At 39.2% G+C, this 21,851-nt stretch overlaps 2 long non-coding RNA genes across 2 annotated transcripts in view; both read right to left on the reverse strand.

Annotated features, from left to right (window-relative positions):
• LOC128852405 (uncharacterized) overlaps positions 1–12,927 on the reverse strand; it is a 51,531-nt gene extending 38,604 nt beyond the window's left edge. The window contains exon 1 of the long non-coding RNA XR_008450234.1: positions 12,881–12,927. This is a non-coding gene — a long non-coding RNA (uncharacterized LOC128852405). The remainder of the gene's footprint in view (positions 1–12,880) is intronic.
• A 693-nt stretch (positions 12,928–13,620) lies between these two features.
• On the reverse strand, positions 13,621–21,122 carry LOC128852404 (uncharacterized). Its single transcript, XR_008450233.1, has 3 exons — positions 20,296–21,122; positions 15,754–15,942; positions 13,621–13,751 (listed from the first exon to the last, which is right to left on the reverse strand). It is a non-coding gene; the product is annotated as an uncharacterized LOC128852404 (long non-coding RNA).
• Positions 21,123–21,851: the final 729 nt, after the last annotated feature.

Genomic DNA, 21,851 nt, shown 5'->3' on the forward strand with positions numbered 1-21,851 from the left:
CAACATTTTACAGGATGCAGCTGGGATGTCATCCTCTCTTCTCCATCCCATTAACACCAATTTCTTGAATGGTTCCATAGAATAATGGGCAGAAGGTGTCTAATGCATGATTATAAAACAAAGATTTAATTTTTTTTTGTACAATTGCATATTATAAAACGAAGAGGATTGATCTTGTTTTGTTCCTTAACATCCTGAAGGCTTTTAAAAAATTATTCTATAGCTTTAAAAACTGTTGAAAAAATTACCTTACCTAGCAAAAAAATGCCCTGGCCATAACAATCATAATAAATGATGTCAGACGATATGATATCTATACAGTACAACTCCTGCACATTCAGCCTGTCCAGAACACGGAGGCATGTTCTCCTGTTCAAGTATAAATGCATGGTAGTGTTTAAACTATTATTAATGTAGCTTCTCTGTTTCCCATTTTCTCTTATGAGAAAACAAAAGGTTGGAAAAAAGGCCAGAAGGCGGATCCCATGAACTACAGGTCTGTCAGCCTGACCTCTATACCAGGGAAGATTATGGAGTGGTTCGTCTTGAGTGTGCTCACCAGGCATGTCCAGGACAACCAGGGGATGAGGTCCATTCATCATTGCTTCATGAAAGGCAGGTTGTGCTTGACCAATCTAATCACCCTCTAGGACAAGGTGACCCACCAAGTGGATGAGGGCAAGGCTGCAGATGTTATCTACCTTGACTTTAGGAAAGCCTTTGACATTGTTTCCCACAGCATTCTCCTAGAGAAGCTATCAGCTCATAGCTTGGGCAGGTATACGCTTTGCTGGGTAAAAGACTGGCTGGATGGCTGAGCCCAGAGAGTTGTGGTGAATGGAGCTAAACCCAGTTGGCAGCCAGTCATAAGTGATGTTCCCCAGGACTTGGTGTTCAGGCTAGTCTTGTTTAATATCTTTATCAATGATCTGGATGAGGGAATTGAGTGCTCCCTCAGTAAGTCTGCAGATGACACCAGGATGGCTGAGACTGCTGATCTCCTTCAGGGTAGGAAAGCTCTGCAGAGGGATCTGGATAGACTGGATCAATGAACTGAGGCCAGGTATTTTGAGTTCAACAAGGCCAAGTGCCATGTCCTATACTTGGGTCACAACAACCCCATGCAACTCTACAGGCTTGGGGAAGAGTGGTTGGAAAGCTGCCTGCTGGAAAATGACCTGGAGGTGCTGATCGACAACCATCTGAATCTGAGCCAGCAGTGTGCCCAGGTGGCCAAGAAGACCAACAGCATTCTGGCTTGTATTAGAAATGATGTGGCTAGCAGGAGCAGGGAAGAGATCATGGCCCTGTACTTGGCACTGGTGAGGCCACTCCTTGAATACTATGCTTGGGTTTGGCCCCCTCAGTACAAGACAGACACTGAGGTCCTGGAGTGTGTCCAGAGAAGGGCAATGAGGCTGGTAAAGGGGCTGGAGCACAGGCCTTATTATGAGCAGCTGACGGAAGTATGGATGTTTAGTCTGGAGAACAGGACACAGAGGGGAGAACTTATTGCTCTCTACCACCACTTGAAAGGAGAGGTGGGTGGTGGTCTCTCCTCCCAAGTGACTAGTGATAGGATGAGAGGAAATGGCCGCAAGTTGCATGAGAAGAGGTTTAGATTCAATACACAAAAATTTCTTCACTGAAAGAATGGTGAAACATTGGAGCAAGCTGCTCAGGGAAGTCATAGAATTTAACAAAACAGGTAGGTGTGGCACTTTGGGACACAGATTAGCAGGCATGGTGGCATTGGCCTGATGATTTGACCTATGATCTTACAGATCTTTTCCAACCTTAATGATTCTACGATTCTATGATTCTCATCAGAACGAAATAATGATCTTCGCAAAGCTCTATCAAGTATTATTCCGGTTGTACTTATCTACAGTGAGGAGAAAGCAATTTTCTGTCTATGGTATTGGTATTACTTTTCAGATGCATTTAAAAAAAGTATGACAGAAATCAAGATGTCTGAAAATACATTCTCAGAAAAGGTTTTAGCACACTCATTAATCTCTCAAAGTATAGTGCTCCACAGTAGAAGCTGGCTTGTTATCAATAGCAATCATTTCCTGGAGGGTTTTCACGTAAATTAAGCCATGCCCATACGCTAAAGCAGCTTTAATTCAATATTACTTTCCATGTGCTAGCGCAGTCTTATGTGTCTAAGGAGAATTTTTTTCCATTGGTGATTTTATGGACTTCTATCATAGTCACTATTCTGTTTCAAAAGTGAAATATGTTTACATATTTTGAGCAAAGGATCTAAACACTTCAAACTGTCAAATGCTTGCTAAAATTTAAACTTTCTAAATCTTTTGCAATTCTGGTGGGCAAACTTGGACATTCTCAAAACAAGCATCTGTGCTGTAATAAGACGAAGTCCTTAAGCAATGAAGGATCACAAACATCCCTAAGAAATTTCAACAAGATCTGCCTCTTCTGTGCTGATCCAGGTAGCACTTTCCATCTCACAAAGGATTTTCGAAGATCCCTTAATGCAGCTGTTTTGCCATCAGCAGGATTCTTGGTATTTTCTTGCAACCAAGAGTATCGCAACTCCGTAAAACTCTTCAGTATTGCCGGATACTTTGTTTTTGATTGTTTTTGTGTGAAAGGTATGTTATGTCCAGAAGGATATTTCAGAACATCCAAGTTCAAGAAACCCCTGTTAATACTGGCATTCTCAGTCCTGCAAAAGGGACTGGGATGTAGATATCTGTAAGCAGAAGCAAGATGTTGGTGACTGTGTGGTAACAGAAACTAGCTACATCTCCACCACAGCAACTCATCACAGCATGGACCATTCAATTCCATCTGGAGGATGAATGGTTTAGAAATAAAAGTCATCTCATTTCCTGGCACGGCTGGGTGCAGTAGCAAAACTGAATCCAGCTAAAAAAATAGTCATAAAACCTGTATTGCCAGGAGTGTTACAGTCACAGAGTTTCAGTGCTGCAGACAAGACAGTAAACTAAGAACAGTACTTTCTGACTCCATTATCTGATCAAATGTTATTTAAAATTCCCTTGATCTTTTCTCAGAGGGAAGACATGAGTTTGCGTATTTAAGTTGCTTGTCAAAATAATGTGGGTACTAGCGATCTGGAGCAGTTCTACTGTTTAAATAGAACATCACTATTAGAACATCACTTAACCCTTCTGCCTCCTACAGCACAAAGACCCTCTGTGCCATGCTTTACCTGGCCTTAACAGTAATGACAACGTCACAGAGACCATATGCTGTGAGTCAGAAATAATGCACATTTGTGAAAATAACTCTTGGGGATCTGAAGAGAGAAAGAGCTTGTAGAAATGCAAAGTAGAATAGCCACTATTTTTAATAATTCCATTATTGTTTTAAATTACAGCCCTTGTGTTTGATAGGAAATGGGCAACATCCGAGAAATCATTGAAGCGACTGTGTGCACTTACTACTAGAACGTGCATGCTGACAAGTTGCTTTAGAGTTCAAAAAGAGTTTACAGTGTGATGTCTTAGCAGAGCAGTCGATTCATACATACAAGCTTGTGACCAGCAAGTTGAAAATGCTGATTAACTATGATGCAAGAATGCTTTAAAGTAGAACCCTTTGATTTTCATATTTTCTGAGATATAAAATAGTTATTGAACAACATTTGCATGATTTGTCTCTTTTGTGTCCTTAATAAAATGAAAAGATTTAAAGGAAAATGTATTATTTATAATAGTTATATATAGCAAGGTTTAATCTTAGCCTAGTGAGTATGATAAGAACATATATTTTGACTGAAGTTGACATTGCCCAAAACCTGAAAAAAAGAGGGAGATATAGTCAGGAGTACTTAACAGCATCCACTTGACATTGTTGGAATATGAGAACAGCAGCAAGAAGAGTTTGCTGTGGATCTACATTTGACTGATATTTTATTCTCTGCAATCTTTTCCCTGACATACGCTGCTGTGTTACATCTGAAAGTTTTTTTGCTTCCTCCACACCACACAGAAATGACAACTGATTGATAGTATAATTCATTTTCACCTGGGACATTGGACACTGTGACAAAATGATGTTAAAACCAAAATAGCATATTGCTAATGGGTTAAGAAATATAAATATCAAGTGAAAAGGGGTTCTCTAGTGCATAACTTTTCAAAGAAATATATCGGTCCTCAAACACTGTGTAAAAGGTAATCTTGCAAGAGCAGGAAGAAATCTTTTTTTTGTCATTAGAAAGATCGTATTAATTACAAAATTAGAAATTCATTAGCTTTGTTTCACAAGGCCTCACTTAATAAGAAGCTTCACTTACTCGTATTGCAAATCATGCCTCCTTGTGTGTTTGCATGGACTTTCATCCAGATTCCTTATTTTATTTCTTCATAATATTGATACTTGTTCATTCAGTTTGGCTTGATTCGATCTTTTTCCCTCTCCTGTATCCCTCAATGCCTAAAGACTAAATGACAGCTTTAGTGACCATTGGACAAAACAATTTATTAGATTTGACGTCTGTGTACCAATAAATATAACAGTCATTGTTTTTCCTTTGAACAGCTGAAAGGAAAGATATTTAATCTTTTGACAAAGTGTCACTTGAGTAACTTTGGGATCAGAAGGACACCTGAAGCAGTGAGGACTGTATTAAGAGCAAGGATAAATTTTGAACATAAACATGTTCAAAATACAAAGCAGGTCACCTACACTGCACCACTATACACAAGCCAGGCTAGTTCTTAACCATTGTAAGACCAGTCAACTTTCTTCACTCCTGTCACAGGAGTTACATTGTACATGAGTTCCTTCATGGTGTGATGGTCTCCTAAGAGACCGGGTCTCATAATGGAAGTTGTACTGATAGTCACCGGATTTGTCAGAGGTCAGATCAGATACGTGGCCCTGCTTTGTGCTTGGATTATTATTAGATGTAACATCAGCAAAAGCCCAAGATCCTGTCATTAAAAATGTAACCTACCACTCTGAGAATGACCTAGGCACTTGGAAAGGCATGATTTTGGTACATTGTTCCAGCTCTGACAACTGATGCAATACTCATAGTATTGCTCATGCTATGTACCATGATCAATGGGACTTTCAATGTTTGTTTCAATGCAAGCAAGACTAAATGTGACTATCAACACCTGGATATGCCAATACTTATCCCCAGAAAAATCTGTGACAAATGCAAGACAGATCTGATCAGAAAGAAAAAAAAAAAAAATAATCCTTTGTGGGCCTGCTGCACTGCAGAGATGCAAATTTTGTGTCCAACCATTTTATAAGATCTAGTCCTATCATAACCACAACAGTAGTGGTGGACAGTGTTTCCTTGGACTGGGACCTGCTACACCTCCGGTAGATTCACTGTTTTTACCACTCTGTGATCCTTTGGAAAAGCTGGGAAGAGGAGCAAGTTGGCTCACAGAAACAGCAACAGATAACATCAAAACAAATACCTTTGCATAATCCAAGGCCTCTCTGGAGTTTTGACTGGATTTCTACCCCATGATGTTCAGGCAAACACTCCAGCGACATGACTTCGCATTTATTTCACAGCTCTCCTTCTCAGCCTTTCTTCTTGTTTTCTTTTCCCTCCATATCCAGTCATCTCCTTTTCGTGATGTTAAGAGGAAGAAATGTCTTTCCTTTCATTATATATAAAATGAAACAAAGTTAATGTTTGCTTCATCAGGTAGTCATTGTGTTTGTGTATCATACCCCTCTTCCACACCTCTGTGCAGGCAAGCCTATTTTGCAATAGTAGGTGTCAGTATCGGAGAAAAACAGTCTTGCGGGACCAGAGATGGATGAGAACAGGGGAAGAAACAACCTCTACACCTGAGACTTAACAGTGCCTATGCACAAGTTACCACAGGGCACATGATCAGAAGAACTCACACCTGCTACCCACCAAGCCCAAACTCTTCCACCCCATATGCAAGAACGAAAGAAACTCTTCATCTTGACACCCAGCCCCAAGCATAACTTCTTTGCATTTATTTGAGAACAGTGGAATAATTGTTCTGAAACAGAAGACAACTTTATGAAGACAAAACTGAGCTTAGCAAGCAACAGGTTCAGGCAAAAAAAAAATGGGCACTGGTGTAAGACTCAGAAGAGTGCAGGATACACGTGGTTTTGATTGTGCTTGACTGATGACTTTGGTTAAGTCATCTCTCTCTTCTTGGTCTAATTTCCTAATCTGTAATATAAGGATATTGAAACTCATTTTCCTTATGAAGTTCTTCCAGCTCTCTGTCTTCTAATTTTCATTGAAAGCTGTTTGGTCACTCTTCAAGTCTATGTACTTTGATATTTCCATATCCAAACAAGCTCAATTAGTTTATGTCAGTTTACTGTCTCTCAGTCATGGTCAACAACTGATTTATCAGGAACTTAAATTTTTTTATAATGCATATAATTGCATTATAGATAAAAATAATTTCCATGAGAGAACATTTCTTCCTGTCTTAAGCTGGTGATTGGTTTATACCCTTAAGTATGTGGGCCGATGGCCCTTGTAATTTCATTCCACCTACTGTGACTGCAGAAGCTTTTTTCACAGTATTCATATCTATCTAATCCTTTTTTAGAATTTTGCTAAGCTAGTTGCCTCAATAACTCACTTAACATTTGCCTAGTTTGTGATATAGGTGAAGCTTTACAGTGTTCAGGACTGGCTGCAAAGCTTGGCTTCTTGGTTCTTCAAAATTCACAAAGAGCCTTGCCTCAAGATTATTAGTCATGCTTTCTTGGAAAATGTTGCTATCATACAGAATAAAATGAGGACACTAAACAGCACGCCCAGTTTAGCAGTATGCCTACTGTATAATGCAGTGCCTTTTTGACTAGGTAGTAAAAATGAACACACATCTATTAACAAAATTAATGTTGAACAATTACTGCAATTTCTCCTTGCTCAGAAAATAACTCTTGCAAATAAATTGGCCTAACAATAGGTTGCTTGTTGTCTTTATGTCACAAGCAGACAACAAACAATATTAATAAATTCACTTCAGTGGCATTAAGATTGTGGTATAAAAGCTATACCAATTTGTGGGTTGTTACAGGGTGTGGGTATAATGAAACAAAAGCCAGCAGATCTTTTTGTGCTAGAAGTTGTGCCTTCATTTCTGAGGTTTGTAGTTGCAGTGGCACAGTAGAAATGGCTTAATGAGACACAAGCTACTCATCCACTCTACTGAGGAATCTGTGAAGCACTTATTGTGTTGGTGAATAGATGTCAAATACAAGAATGAAAATATTTACTACTGATATGAAAAGACTAATGTCTTCACTGGCAGAAATACATCATATAGAATACGCATGGAGAAGTCTCCAGGAGAAAAGAGTGTTAAATATTGCGTGTATATACACACACGCACTTATAGCCTGCTGTTTTACAATTAAGTCTTAGACAGAGATGTATTGTATTTTGAAATAAAAATAGTGGACAGAAATAAATAAATAAATAAAATAAATGAATAAAAATAATGGGAACACGTGGGCTTTCCCAGTTTTCAGCATTAGGTAATTCCAGGGCTGACCCCTAGCTGAATATGCTCTGCTGCCTAACACGCAGAAGATTTACTTCAACTTCCAGTGGGGATAAACACATTAATTCAGAAAATGTTTTGAAATATTGGTATGAGTATTTACTTTATGAGTGGATTAAGTAAGAAATACCTTATTCAAATGCATCCCAGAAACACCAGTACAACCACTGTTTCCAGAACAGTGTTAAGGAGGCTTCAGGTAATTAAGGCCTAGCTCTAGACCCTGGTCTAGACTACATCAGAAAATTCTGCAACACAAAGCAATACTGAGGAAAAGTGTGCTAAAAATTTTGATACACAAATCCTTTCAGATTTGGGGCCTTATATGGCAGTAGTATACTTTTAACTTTACCTGCCTTTTCTTTTATGTACACACACAAATGTGAACTCACAGAACCAACATGCTGTGAACAAATACATAAATCTCTTTCCAATCTAGAGAGAGGTGGTTCACAGCCTCCTAGCTGGCTCCAATGCTTACTGTTCAGTAGAGTCTTTTAGTAGAAGAACTCCTAGACAATGAGATTTATCTGATTCTTCTAGTGAAGCTATTAATTATTCCAAAGCTTCCATTGGAATCTAAAATACTATCTTGTGTTTTTCCAAATATGTCAACATTGAATACAACAGAATAATTTTCTCCTACTATATTAGTTGCAACTCTATTAAAAACAATAAATTCTGCCTGTGTTGTGTGTGCATAATTACTTATTGCTGGTCATAAATGGTGTTCCCCAGGGCTCAGTGCTAGGTCCAGTTGTGGTGATGCCTCACCTTGAATCCTTTGTTCAGTTTTAGGCCCCTCACACAAGAAAGACATTGAGGTCCCGGAGCGTGTCCAGAGAAGAGCAACAATGCTGGTGAAGCAGCCTGAGAACAAGTCTTATGAGGAGTGGCTGAGGGAACTGGGGTTGTGTAGCCTGGAGAAAAGGAGGCTGAGGGGAGACCTCATCACTGCCTACAACTACCTGAAAGGAGATTGTAGCGAGATTTATCATTCTTCTCCCAAGTGAGAGGTGATAGAATGAGAGGCAATGGCCTCAAGTTGTGCCAGAGGAGCTTCAGATTGGACATTAGGAAAAATTTCTTCACCAAAAGGGCTACCAAGCACTGGCAGAGGCTGCCCAGGGAGGTGGTTGAGTCACTGTTCCTGGAGGTGTTTAGAAGATGGGTGGATGAAGTGCTTAGTGATATGGTTTAGTAGTGGACAGGTACAGTTGAGCTTGAAGATCTCAAAGGTCTTTTCCAACCTAATGATTCTATGATTGTCAAATGTCTCTGCACCTGTTTCATATCATCCAATATTTGAGTAAGAAAGATGGATCATCTGGAACCTGTGCAGATTTCAGCGTGCATACCCAGACAACTGCATACACTTATAAGAGGATATTCTGTCAGCTCCTAGTGTTAAAAATTTCTGGCATTTTCTCCTTTCTGCCTGGTATCTTCCACAGCACAACAGACGGATGTGTTTCATCATGTTTGTACACAAGAGCAAGTAATTACTCTTCATAGAATAAGAGAAGGGTAGACACACATGAATGAATGGTATGGCTTATGTATAAAGAAGGCATTGAGAATGACGGCAGCTAAAGGCATTCTTAGGAGTTACTATCCTTTGCTGCGAAGCAGCAGCTCTCTTTCACATCTGATGATGGATGCAAAAATAAATTGCATGGATTTCCTGCCCACCTGCCTCTGCCCACCCACTGACAGCAGCAGCATTGTCTCTGGATCATGTGAACCAATACAAACCAAACAATGAGAGGCCCTCCCAGAAGGAAAGAGTTCTATCATCTAGGATTTAGCTGACTGGCTGTAAAGTGCTTTTCAGTCCTTTAAATCTGTTTACATGAAGGTGGGTATCAGTAAAACTGAACTGGGAAAACACCATCAAGAGCACAGACAATTCAAATCTGCTGAATTTGGCAGGAACTTTTCATATCACAGTCTATGAATCAAAGGCAGGTGAAAGAAAGATTAACAATAAAAGAAAGTTAAGGCATGTGGAACAGGTGGGGATAAAAAGCTTGTATTTTTCGCTTAGTACTTGAAATGGTGGTTCAATGTGGATCAAACAGATGCATCTCATCTGGTATGGAAATCCAGTCCCTACCAAAGTGAGAGATGTGAAGTGTTATCTGATGAAAATATAATTGTACAGTTATATAGAAGGCAGTAAGCATGCACTTTTTAACTTGTTCTTTCTTCTGTTTAACTTAAAGTTAAACGTATCAGATTAAAACCCCAATTTGTCCTTTAATAATAGAAAAAAGCAATCCCACCCCACCATCCCCCGAGTTATCATTCCCCTTCTGTGACTATATAGTCTGTTGAATAACTGTGAACATAATTTAATATTACATATAGATGTCATATTTGCAAATAGACGCAGAAGGTTTTTTAAGCCATACCATGGGTAGCACCAGGATAAATTTTACTCCCTGCTTTGACCCAAGCATCTTTGTGCCTTAATTGTATCTCTGAATTGGCTGAGAAGGAAGATCTATCTCTGGGTGACTCCGAGGAACAAGACAGGCAGACACTACTACATATTGCAGAAACAAATACCTAAGTAAACAAACAGACAAATCGCATCTAGTTCCTGGCTTTGCTTCAGTAAGGAATAGCTGATACTGCTGCTGCAGTGATGGACAGCTGCCTATCAGACAGCTAGTAGATCATTAAAATCACTTTCTTGCCTGCCAGCCTGGATTAACTTTCTCTCCTGACTTATTTAGTCCTGATTCGGAACAGAATTCCCGTGATGAAAGGTTGAGAGTCCACTATTCTTTTATCCCTGCCCAAGTGATAGGGGCAAATGATAGCCCTCCAGTGCTAGACTTGAGGTAGCAGACCAGAAGCTACATTTGATAAAGGACACCTCAAAGAGTTGAGGTTTACTAAAAACAGATGGGAACATTTGCTGTGTTCTGGTGCTGACTGTTTTTCTAAGGAGGATTCTTTTTATTGGGGTTAATCCCTCAAGGTTTCATTAGCAGTAGAACAACGCTGCAAGCCATTTACTGTGATAGACAACATCACAGTAAACAACAATATGCATTTGTGAGTAAAGCATCAGTCTCTGTTCATTATGCTACTATTTTAAGCACAATCTTCCTGTGAATAAGGTTTTCAGCGTTTCCCCAAATAAATCTGTGGTCTGCTCCCTGCCTTCTCTTCTCATGTAGGTACCCTAAATGGTGGTTAGCTGCCACTTACGAGGTGCTGTGTTTTTTCACACCACCCACAAGAAGCCATAAGTGCCTGAAAAGTTAATATAAGCAAGAAAAGGTGAGAAAGGGAGAGTGAAAGTGTAACAGCTTCACAGGGCACATCTGCCCACTCTGGATGATACTGGGGATACTCCACCCCTTCACGGCACATCTGGCTCATGTGATTTGGCCAGTCACTGCATTCTTTTTCAAAAGGTAATCTGCACCCCAAGCTGCCTGTGATCTGGATCTAGGAAATTTCTAACTCCAGTACTCTGCCATTAGATATTATCTGAAAGCAAAACTCTGCTGTGAATCAGACAGAACTTAAACCCTCAACTTGTACATCCAGGAATCAGGGTGTTTGATACCTTTGTCTGCTCCATACTACTTCACTGTGCATGCTTGTTCTGCGTGGTGGAGGGGGACTTGGTTGAGCCTAAGCACTGACACCAGCCTGTTAACCACAGCGTGGGTTTCTCTGCCTGCAAATTCATTCAGCTCCTCCCTACAGTCAGATCTTGAACTGGTATTCCTAGAATTACTTGTGAGAAATTAGGCTTTTTGTGCAATATTACCAATACTGTCAGCTAGAGGAGCAGTGCCAAGTGCCAGGCTACCTGCTCCTCACAGCTGCAGCATGTTCCCCGCTTCCAAGTGGCACCCAGAGGTGCTGCAGAGAGATGGCAGGAGTGCAACATTCAGTTTTGCTCACTCTGATCATTAGCAACACAAGTATTATGTGATTTACCTGACCCATTCTTGCTGTACCAGTGTGACTTCCACAGGAATATGGTAAAGCTGTGATTAGAGAAAACATGAATAGAAATGCAGATTGCTTTTTATCTGTTATTTCCCCAGGATTGTGTGGTAGCCTACCGTTTTTAATTTTTCATACCCTGTTTTCTCAACAGATGTTAAAGACCAAGACATATGACACTTACCCCAGAATAAGGATTCTGAAACTAAGATACTAACATGGAGTTTCACTGTTAATCTATAGATATCGTGTAAGTCTCTATGGCTTAGTCAATACTATGTCTTTTCTGCCAGCTGTGTCAATTTCTGTGGAGTAAAACCTTGCCTATGGGAAATCCAAGGAAAAGAGAGGAGCAGGAGGATAAAATACACTTCTGAGTTCTCAATGGTTACTGGATGAAACCAGTTTACATCCACTGTTGACTTGAAATAGAGTGGCTTTCTGCAAGACTTAGCATTAAAAGCCTATGTTATCTCATCACAAATTTTGAGTCATGCACCCGTAAGTAGTACTATATATTTGTTCTTGTGATATAGTCTTAGATAATTGTAATAGTTCAGAGAAAAATATGATTTACTGATTTTTTTTAATATATGTAAATGTTTTACTTAATTACCACATTCCAGTTGTATTTCAACTTCATATGGAAGTATGGAAGTCCATTGTAGTTTTCTGCTTATGAGATATCTCTGCTCTTCTGAGTATTAAAAAATATAAGAAATCTAGCCTCACTTTGTATAACAGCACAAGGCCTTTGCACAGTAAATTGCCACATGTCCTTTCTTTATACAGTGTGCTCAAACTCAAGAAATTTATATGTTTAATTTGAATAATGGGCCAAAATAAGATAATTCTTCATTGCTGACAAAAATGCATTATCCACTAGCACACATAACCATACTCCAGTTTAGAAATGTGCTCTTAAAACTAGGGTTACTTGCAAAATAGCTAACCAGAAAAGAATACAGGTTCCAAAAAATCACATCTGATTGATGTAACTTGACAAGTGATAATAAAATTAGGTTCTGCTCAGAACAATTTGGAATAATTGTTTTCGTTTATGACTTTGACCAAGTATGAAAAAAGCAATATTCTTTCATAGCTCACTACAATTTTCATATTACTACGAGAATAAGAAAGAGGGGGAAATGCCTACTAGGCAAAATTTCATTACAAAAATGGGCCTATTAGACAGAATTTTGTTATAAAAATGGCTAATTAGAGAATCTGAATAGGATATTTGAAATATCACATCCTCTACAATGCCCACGGACTCTGTGAATTGCATATCAAATACACATAATAACAGTGACTTTCCTGCACCTAATTATGTATAGTTCTACTGAAGCGTCTGATTTTATACTCACCATGCATCATGGGTACACATGACATCACTGAAATGCTTGGTTTCCTCCCCTATGTCTCTCCGAGGCTTCTGAAACCAGATAATATGCTTGATTTGATAGATTTCTGTGAGTGGAGGCAGATTATAATCTGCAGAAGGTCCCTGACTTAATAGTTCACTTCTTTCAAGAAAATACAATGAAGTTAGTTGACTGGCAAAACCACACAGGGCTGAACCTTGGTGGGTATGTACAGCTGAGAATCTGATGCTCTTTTCTGTGTGTGAATGCTGTCTGTCTCTCTGCTGTGTGCTGCTGTGGCACATATGTCACTTCAAACTCTCTCACTGGGCACAGAACTGCTCAGGAAACAGTTTAGGAAATGGCTACACACTTCTCTCTGCATTTGAAAAGATGCATAAATTTGCATAAAAATGCGCAGAACTGGCCTAAATCGGGGTGCAATTAACCTCTTCACGACTAGGCTTGGTGACACTAAGCAGCAGGATTATTAGACCCAGGAGAACACTTTTATTCTTGCAGTAAATAGGCATCACAAAAGTTCAGAAACAACAATGTAACTATTTCAGTTCGGTCAACTAATTTAAAAATGTGATATTTGGGGGCAGGAGCAAATCATTAGCTGGACCCTAAATCTTTCCCCACAAATCTTAGGCAAAATTGAATAGTTTCATATTATAAAAAGCTTGTTACAATAAACGGACATTTGAAGTGTAGAAAAAAATAAAGAACGGTACCTTGCAGTAAAGTCTTTTTCACACATTTCCAGTTGCATGCTGTCTTGACCACTTCTGCATTTATTCAGTTGCTTAACACAATTGTGTAGGCTCATATTCTCAGCAGAAGAGTTCATAATTCTCAGCAGAAACTTTCCCTGATTAGGAAAAATAAGGGTTAGAAAAGTACAGAGAAATGTTTTCAGAAGAAAGATGGTAAAATACTAGAGAAATACACAATCATCTTAGTTCTTAAAAGTGGGACTTATTCTGCAAAATGAGACATAGCTTTTTGAAGTTTTCTCCTTTTTCAAATGGTAACTTGCACAGAAAGAATGAGATGAACTATTTTTTTGTGGAAGCTGGAAAGTTGGGTCTATTACTGTGTTTATAATTAATTCTGTATCAACATTTGAATAGAAGTAGATCTTGGATATTTTCTGCTATACCAGGAGATCACCTTGTTTTGTTTCATTTAATTGAAACAAGTGAAATAAGTAGATATCTATTTTTGACGTGTCATCTTGCATCATGCACCAGGTGCTTGCCAGATGTTCATTAAATAACAACTTCCTTTATTTACCTCCCTTGACAGGTTAAAAAATTAGTTCCTGTGAAGAAACCTTAAATCAGGGATGCCCATATGGCAGAAGGCAATTATTCCTATGCCTCTAGAAAACTCAGTCAGTCTGCATACAGAATTGAGGAATGCTGGAAAGTGAGAGCAGAAAGAAAGATCTGGATACACACTCACACAGACAGCTTACTCCTAGCAACTTTCCTGGAGTTCTTCTCTAAGTAAAATTGGAAAGGTCATGGGTCAATGGAAAGGAGGCAAGATCTTCAAGCAGGTTTTTTGCCTATTACCAAATTACAGTATATTTGAATGTGATGCATCTCTCCCTTACCAATTGCAGGTTCTGTAAGATTCTTTGCAAGCGAGGAAGTTCCTCAGATAAGATGTTTTGGCTCATCACTGCTTTGAACTTAGTCCTGTTTTCAAACAGATTCTCACAGGGATTTTTATAATCTCACCAGTCTGCACCTCTGATCTCCTAAATCCAATATACAGACATATAAAATGCTGAGTCAGTGTCTCTCTGGAGCATGCAGAGAAAGGGACATGGGACTTATCCCAGCACCTGATCTCAGCTGTTCTGGGTTCAGAAGAAACCAGTTAAGGAAGAACAAGAGGGAGCAGCAGCTCTGTCTCTGGCTTTTTCTTGGCAGTGTTGTCTGCTACCACAGGGCAGGCAACCCCTAAGGCATTGTCACTTTCTGCTGGATGCTTTTCATGCCTCCGTGCTCAGGTTGGAGATCCTGCTCTCAGCTGGCCAACTTTCCCCAGGAGCTGAAAAAGCAGCTTGCTTGCCTCAAGCAGTCCTTCTGATCTTTTTCCTTATTGAAAGCCATAAGGATTTCAAACTCTGTCACCCACACATTTTAAAGATTTTTATTCTTGAGTAAAATTAGCAAACAGAAAGGAACTCTTTTCAATATATACCATAAGTTTGGCCTTACACTTGTTCTTAGTTGGGGGAGTCAACTACCTGCATGTCCAGAGTCCTGGACAAAGTTACAGTATGTCAAATAAAAACATAGTCATGAAGCAGAAGCTTTTTTGCACACTGTTCTTAAGGCTCCGATCCAGAAATGCAGACACTTAATTTTACATGTATACATGTAATTACCATTGACAGCCACAAACCTATCTAAAATGTGCTGATGTGCTTTTCTGGCTTGCCATGTAAATCCCTGATTGAACAGCTTTGGCAGATTTTTATCAGATGAAGGAATAGGATGATTCTTGCAGAACGCAGTGGTATATAGAACAAACTGACATTCAGAGTGAAAAAAAAAGCCAGGAATAATTGACTTGATAGAAACAGAGAATCATTTAGATTGTAAAAGACCTGTAAGACCATTGAGTCCAGCCATAAACCTAACACTGTCAACTTCAACACGAAACCATCGCATCTATGCATCTTTTAAATATCTCCAGAGATGGTGACTGCCACTTCCCTGTCTCTTCCAAAGCTTCACAACCCTTTCAGTGAAGAATTTTTTCCTAACATCCAATCTAAGGCTTCCCTGGTGCAACTTGAGGCTGTTTTCTCTTGTCCTGACTCTTGTTACTCCAGAAGAGAGACTGACACTCACCTCACTACAACCTCCTTTCAGGTACTTGTAGAGAGCGATAACTTGTCTCAGTCTTATCTACTCCAGACTAAACAACCCCAGTTCCCTCAGGTGCTCCACACAGGACTTGTTCTGTAGACCCTTCAGCAGTTTCATTGCTCTTCCTTGGACAGGCTCCAGCAAGTCAATGTCTTTCTTGCAGTGACTCACCTAAAACCGAAGACAATATTTGAGACACTGGTGACTGTACTGTCTCATTTTAACACCTATGCACACTAAACAGATTAACAATTTTACTAGCACTCTGTACTCCATTTAAAAGGCAGAAAAAATAACCATATTCCACAACCTATGCTAATCTGTCTCCCTAATTAAGCCATTAGACCAGTAAGTGTTCCTTCCAAGATTTTTCTGAACAGAATTTTTGAAAGGGAACTTGAACTATGTTTCCTCTGGAATTACTTGCAAGCAATTGCACTTCCTGTTTTGTGGTTGTATGAGGGCTATTTCCTATTGCACAGTTTCTACTTGTTTGTTATTAGGGAGAAATGTGTCAAACCCTGTACACAGTATGTGTTTATCTTGCATCAAAAGGAATTATTCTGCTCTTTTGAAGATAATATTAAACCTTTCACTGATTTAAACTTGAGCGAGACCTGTCCAAGGATTACATGAGAATTTTGGAAGTTTGGTTTTAATTTTTCAGTTCTTGATTACATTAAATACTCCAAGAAACCACTAGATTTGGACTGGGTGGTCAGGAATGTAGCCTTTAGCAAAAATAGTTAATGTTTGGGTGATTTGCTTAACTAAAATGGATGTGATATTAGTGCATGATGTCAATTTGATTAAAGTCTGTATACAGTTATTCAGAAATAAGTGGATAGCAGTATATTTTCTGTGAAAACTGAGGGTATACGAACAGCAGGAGCACAGCATGAAGATTACAAAAAGAACTTAAGTGGACTGTTAAACAGCTAATTACAGTCATCAACTGAGCATTTTTAGTTTGCATAACTGGAAGCATTATACCTCGGAACGGGGATGTGCACAGAATTTTTCATTAGCTTCTGGGAATTTTAATACTGGAAAGTTACTGAGAAATATTTCAAGAGGGAGAACAAAAAATAGATGAGCTGAGGGAGCAATTTAACAGGGTATCTAGAGACACATATGAAAAATTGACACAATCAGGTTTGCTAAACATTAGCTAAAACAGAATTGTGTTAATTATCTAGCAGTCAGGAATAAAGAAGCTCAATTACCTAATTTTGAATCTAGAGATAAAATAAAAATTTCCATTTAAACTCATATATATTCTCCCTCTTTGCAATTTCACTCGCATCCTCTTACATCCTAAGTAGTTCTTTTATCCTTAGCAAAATCAGTAGAGTCTCCTTTAATTGCAGACTCAAATGGGTATTGCTGCCACATGTCTGAGCTGGACAACTCAAAGTAATGTTTTAGTTAATTAATTTGCCTCTGAAGTGGAACAGTATTTTAAAGGAAAAGATCTGGATTTGATTAAAAAATTCTCTACAGATGTAGAATTTACAGATCATAGGATGCTTTTCTCATGGTTAATTATTTCTGTTGTAAAATGAAAATACAAAAATAAATAAACTATTTCTAGAATCAACCAATGGACTTCATTTAACCTAGGACCATGAAGCTCTTCAGTTTTCATTTATATTTCCTACACAGATACATACTGACTGTAAATCAGAGCTGAAGTCCTGTCCTTAATAGGTAAGCAAAGAGATAATCCCAGTACTTGCATTATAAAGATTATTTTTCAATCTTTTAATTGCTCCTGCAGCTCTAGGTCTTTTCTGGACTGTGGATGCAGTTCTTCTGTAGCAAGTCTGCCACTGACAACATAAAAGTAATAAACCCACCTCTTGACTTGATTATAAGTCCAACAATTAGAGTAGCCCTTTTAGTCACATCATTACAAGGAAGTTTGCCTTCCAGCTGGTTAACTCACAGAAGACTGTTTTCCCTCTTCCACTGTCCCTGATTCCCAGGTCAGACTGCACTACTCCCCAGGCATAACTTGATTTTTTTTTTTTAACTCTGTATGCATACAATTAGGTTTGACTATATTGAGGAATGTATTTTCCAGTCTCCAGCTTCCCAAGCCAACCACATCTATTTGTGGGTTTGAGACATCATTTGGAGTATCATACCCCCTAATTCTTGTACCATTTATACACTTTTATCAATTGTTTTCTACTTCTTCAACATAATTTCCCACAGAATCAAACTGCACATGGGCAAGAAAATTACCCTGAGGACCCTACTAGAAACTTACCCTGATTTGCAGTTACACTTAGGGATCACAGGTAAGGAACATTTCAGGGTACACAAGGTAATCTGTGCTGATTTTTGTACTATCTGAGTTTTTATAATGATGCCCAGGCAGACCTCTTTGGGATTCTGCCTTACTGGTAGTTATCTAAATCCCTGTTCTTAAATGCATATATATATATATATATATGTATATATATATATGTATATAGCATGACTATACTCTTCCCTGAACCTCTTTTCTGGGAAGAAAGCAAAATGTAAACCACAGAATGTAATGAAAGAAAGTGACTATTCACTTGTACAGTGTGGGCATTTAGATATAACATTATTTGATGAGCTCTGGTAATCCCTTACCCAATCCATTGTTCACTATGGTCTCCTCTTCAGTGAGGCTGGTAATAACAGACTTCAGCTTAAATGAGTTGAAAGACCTGCTGCCTGCATTTTCAATAATTCACCCGAATCTTATAAGTAAAGAGTGTCAAACTGTGTAAGGCTTGACTTGCAATCTCTGGTTCTACTAGTGTAACACTTTTCGCCAGCAATAAACTAACTTAGGGGGAAAAAAACCCGAACAACAGTAGTGTCACTTTAAATATAAAAAGTGATAACATATTGCTCTTTGATATTAAATGTAACAGTGTAGCAGATTACAATAATAAAATTACAAAGAAAAATACACTTTCCACTTTTCAGCGGAAAAAAAAAGCATTGATCAAGCATAACAAGCACAATATAACAGATAGAAAGGGTTATTTTTAAAAATAAAGATTAGCTAAAAACATTTAAAAGGTTTTACACACATAAAACCCCTACAGGGTGTACTCCCTGAATAATGATCCAAAAAGCAAAAGATGGCAACCACACAGAAAAACAGTATCAGGGCTACAGAAAGTGCCTGGATTAGCAGTGGATAATACATGCTGACTAGATATGTAGTCTGTCTCTCCATTAGAAAACCATACTCCTTTTGAAGCACCATCAGGTAAGGCTTTCCACATGCAGACAGGATTCAAGTGCTTATGCCCAAGTCATCACCAAATATTCTCTGCAGTATAAACAAACTTCTGTCCGGCCTGATCCTCTCTACCAATACCCCCAAGAAGAAAACTGGCAAGAAAGATATTGTAACAGATTTTATAGATGCACTTCCTGTTTACCCAGCTGTTCTTTCTCTTGCTTTTATTACTACAGTTTCCAGCTAGATCTAACAAATGAAGGTTGGGAGAACACATTAAAGAGTGGGTGGAACTATCATAAATACTTTTCTCCTGTCTCAGTCCACATTGAGCCACATGTGTGTGTGGCAAATCATTTAGATGTACGGCTTTCCTCCATATATCTAACAAGGTGTTTCACTATTCTGTGTACACATCCCCTCATTCCAAGGGTTTTCATATTAGAAAAACATCTTTCTATTTCTGTACTGATTTGTAAAATTGTTACTATCAAATGCTGATAGAGATAGGAAGATCATATCTCATTTACAATTTTATAGTCTAACATTTGATCATAGTCCAACTCTAATGCATAAAGAAGGAAATCTCTATCAGCGAGTGTCCCATTTCTTGCTTCCGGAATGAAGTTGCATGGCATTAAGACAAAAGACTGTAATTTTCTCTCTTGATACAAAATTCTTAGTTTGTGCAGTCTTCTGATATATTATGCTCTTGCATTTTTCAGTGTGCCTTTCTTTCCAAACTGTATGCCATTTGTAGGCCTTCAGGGACTGTAGAGTGTAACACGGGCACTGCTCCCACTCAAGATTTCCTTAACCTCTTGGCTAACATTAACAGTGTGAGGACAAAAGACTTCTAAACCAGGCTATAAGCATGAAATAAGCAGTATTTTTCTGCTTCCTTAGGTTATTATAGACTTAGCCGAGTTCTTGCAACTACACTGTGTATGCAAACTGCCGCACAGCAAGTCTGTTGTTGCAAAACCATTAAGTAAATGGTATGTGGGAGCACAGATAGAGATATGTTGTTGGGTGTTTGTTTCAGTATCCTCTGTAATTCCAATCTTTGTGTGACTAATTAATTTAGCAGAAGGGAAAGCATTTCCTCTTTCAATGTTGCTGAACTTTCTCCAGGCAAGGAATGATGTTATGTGCAGTATAATTGCAATGCCAATTACGAACTAATTTTGAAGCCACTCTATCTAACACAAACCCAAGACAATATATATGAAACAAAACAGGAACAAATATTAATATCATAGAGTCACAGAATGGTTTAGGTTGGAAGATACCTTAAAGATACCAGTACCCCCTTCAGGTACTGGAAGGCTCCTGTAAAGTCTCCGGAGCCTTCTCTTCTTGAGGCTGAGCATATTTGTGGCCCTGCTATGGACCCATTCCAACAGTTCTGTATCTTTCTTATGTTGGGAATTCCAGAACTGGACACATACTCCAGGCGAGGTCTCATGAGATGGAAATAGAGGGGAAGAATCATGTTCCTTGGCCATCTGGCAATGCTTGAGATGCATCTCAGGATATGATCGGCCTTCTGGGCTGTGAGCATACATTTGACAGCTCATGTTGAGTTTCTGATCAATCAGCACCCCCAAGTCCTTCTCTGCAGAGCTGCTCTCAATCACGTTGTCCCTCAGCCTGTACTGAAACTGTAGATTGCCCTGTAAAACACTCTTTCAGGACAGTGAGCAACAGAAATAGCTAGGCAGATAAAGTAGTATAAATGCTGAGAATACGTTGCATGTGTTATGCTGTGTTGCCCAAAGTCCTCAATTATTCAATTATTCCATTATTCATAACACAATTACCCATCTTGGAACACTTCCCTGTAAGTTACTCCTTTTCTTCCCTATACAATGCAGATATAAGAGGTGCAAGCACAAATGAGGCAGGAACTGAGCTATATGCACGTGTACAACTATAGCCTGTCTCCTGGCTGTCAAAATGCCAGTCAGTGACAGTTTTGATAGTAGCTGAGGAACCAAACTTTGGTGACTGCAGAGGGAGTCCACATCACTTTTATTTCAGACTGGCAGCCATGCAGATGTCAAAAACCTACTCTCTCATAACTGAACAGGGCCAGGTTTGAAATGGTTGAGGTCATCAATTCAATCGATCACAGAATGGTTTTGATTGGAAGGGAACTTGAAGATCATCCAGTTCCAAGGCCCCTGCCATGAGCAGGGGCACCTCCCACTAGAACAGGCTGATCAGGGCCCCATCCAACCTACCCTCAAACACTTCCAGAGAAGGGGCATCCACAACTTCCTTGGGAAACCTCTACCAGCATTTCATCACCCTCATCATAAGGAATTTCTTCCTAATGTCTAATCTAAATCTTCCCCCTTCCAATTTTAAGCCACGGCCCCTCATCCTATCACTCCATGCTCTTGTAAAAAGTCCCTCCCCAGCTTTCTTGTATGCCCCCTTCAGGTACTGGAAAGTTGCTATACGGTCTCCCTGGAGCCTCCTCTTCTCCAAACTGAACAGCTCCAACCCTCTCAGCCTGTCCTCATATGGGAGGTGCTCCAGCCCTGTGATCATCCTTGTAGCCATCCTTTGGACTCATTCCAACAGCTCCATGTCATTCTTATGTTGAGGATTCCAGAACTGGACACAATACTTCATAGTATAATAGCACAGTCAGGGTCAGAAGGGACCTTAAAGATCATCTAGTTCCAATCCCCCTGCCATGGGCAGGGACATCCCACTAAATCAGGCTGTCCAATGCCCCATCCAACCTGGCCTTGAACACCTCCAGGCATGGGGCATCCACAGCCTTCCTGGGGAACCTGTTCCAGTGCCTCACCACTCTCATAGTGAAGAAATTCTT

The sequence above is a fragment of the Cuculus canorus genome, chromosome 5, assembly GCF_017976375.1.
Source record: "Cuculus canorus isolate bCucCan1 chromosome 5, bCucCan1.pri, whole genome shotgun sequence".
Taxonomy (NCBI): Eukaryota; Metazoa; Chordata; class Aves; order Cuculiformes; family Cuculidae; genus Cuculus; species Cuculus canorus.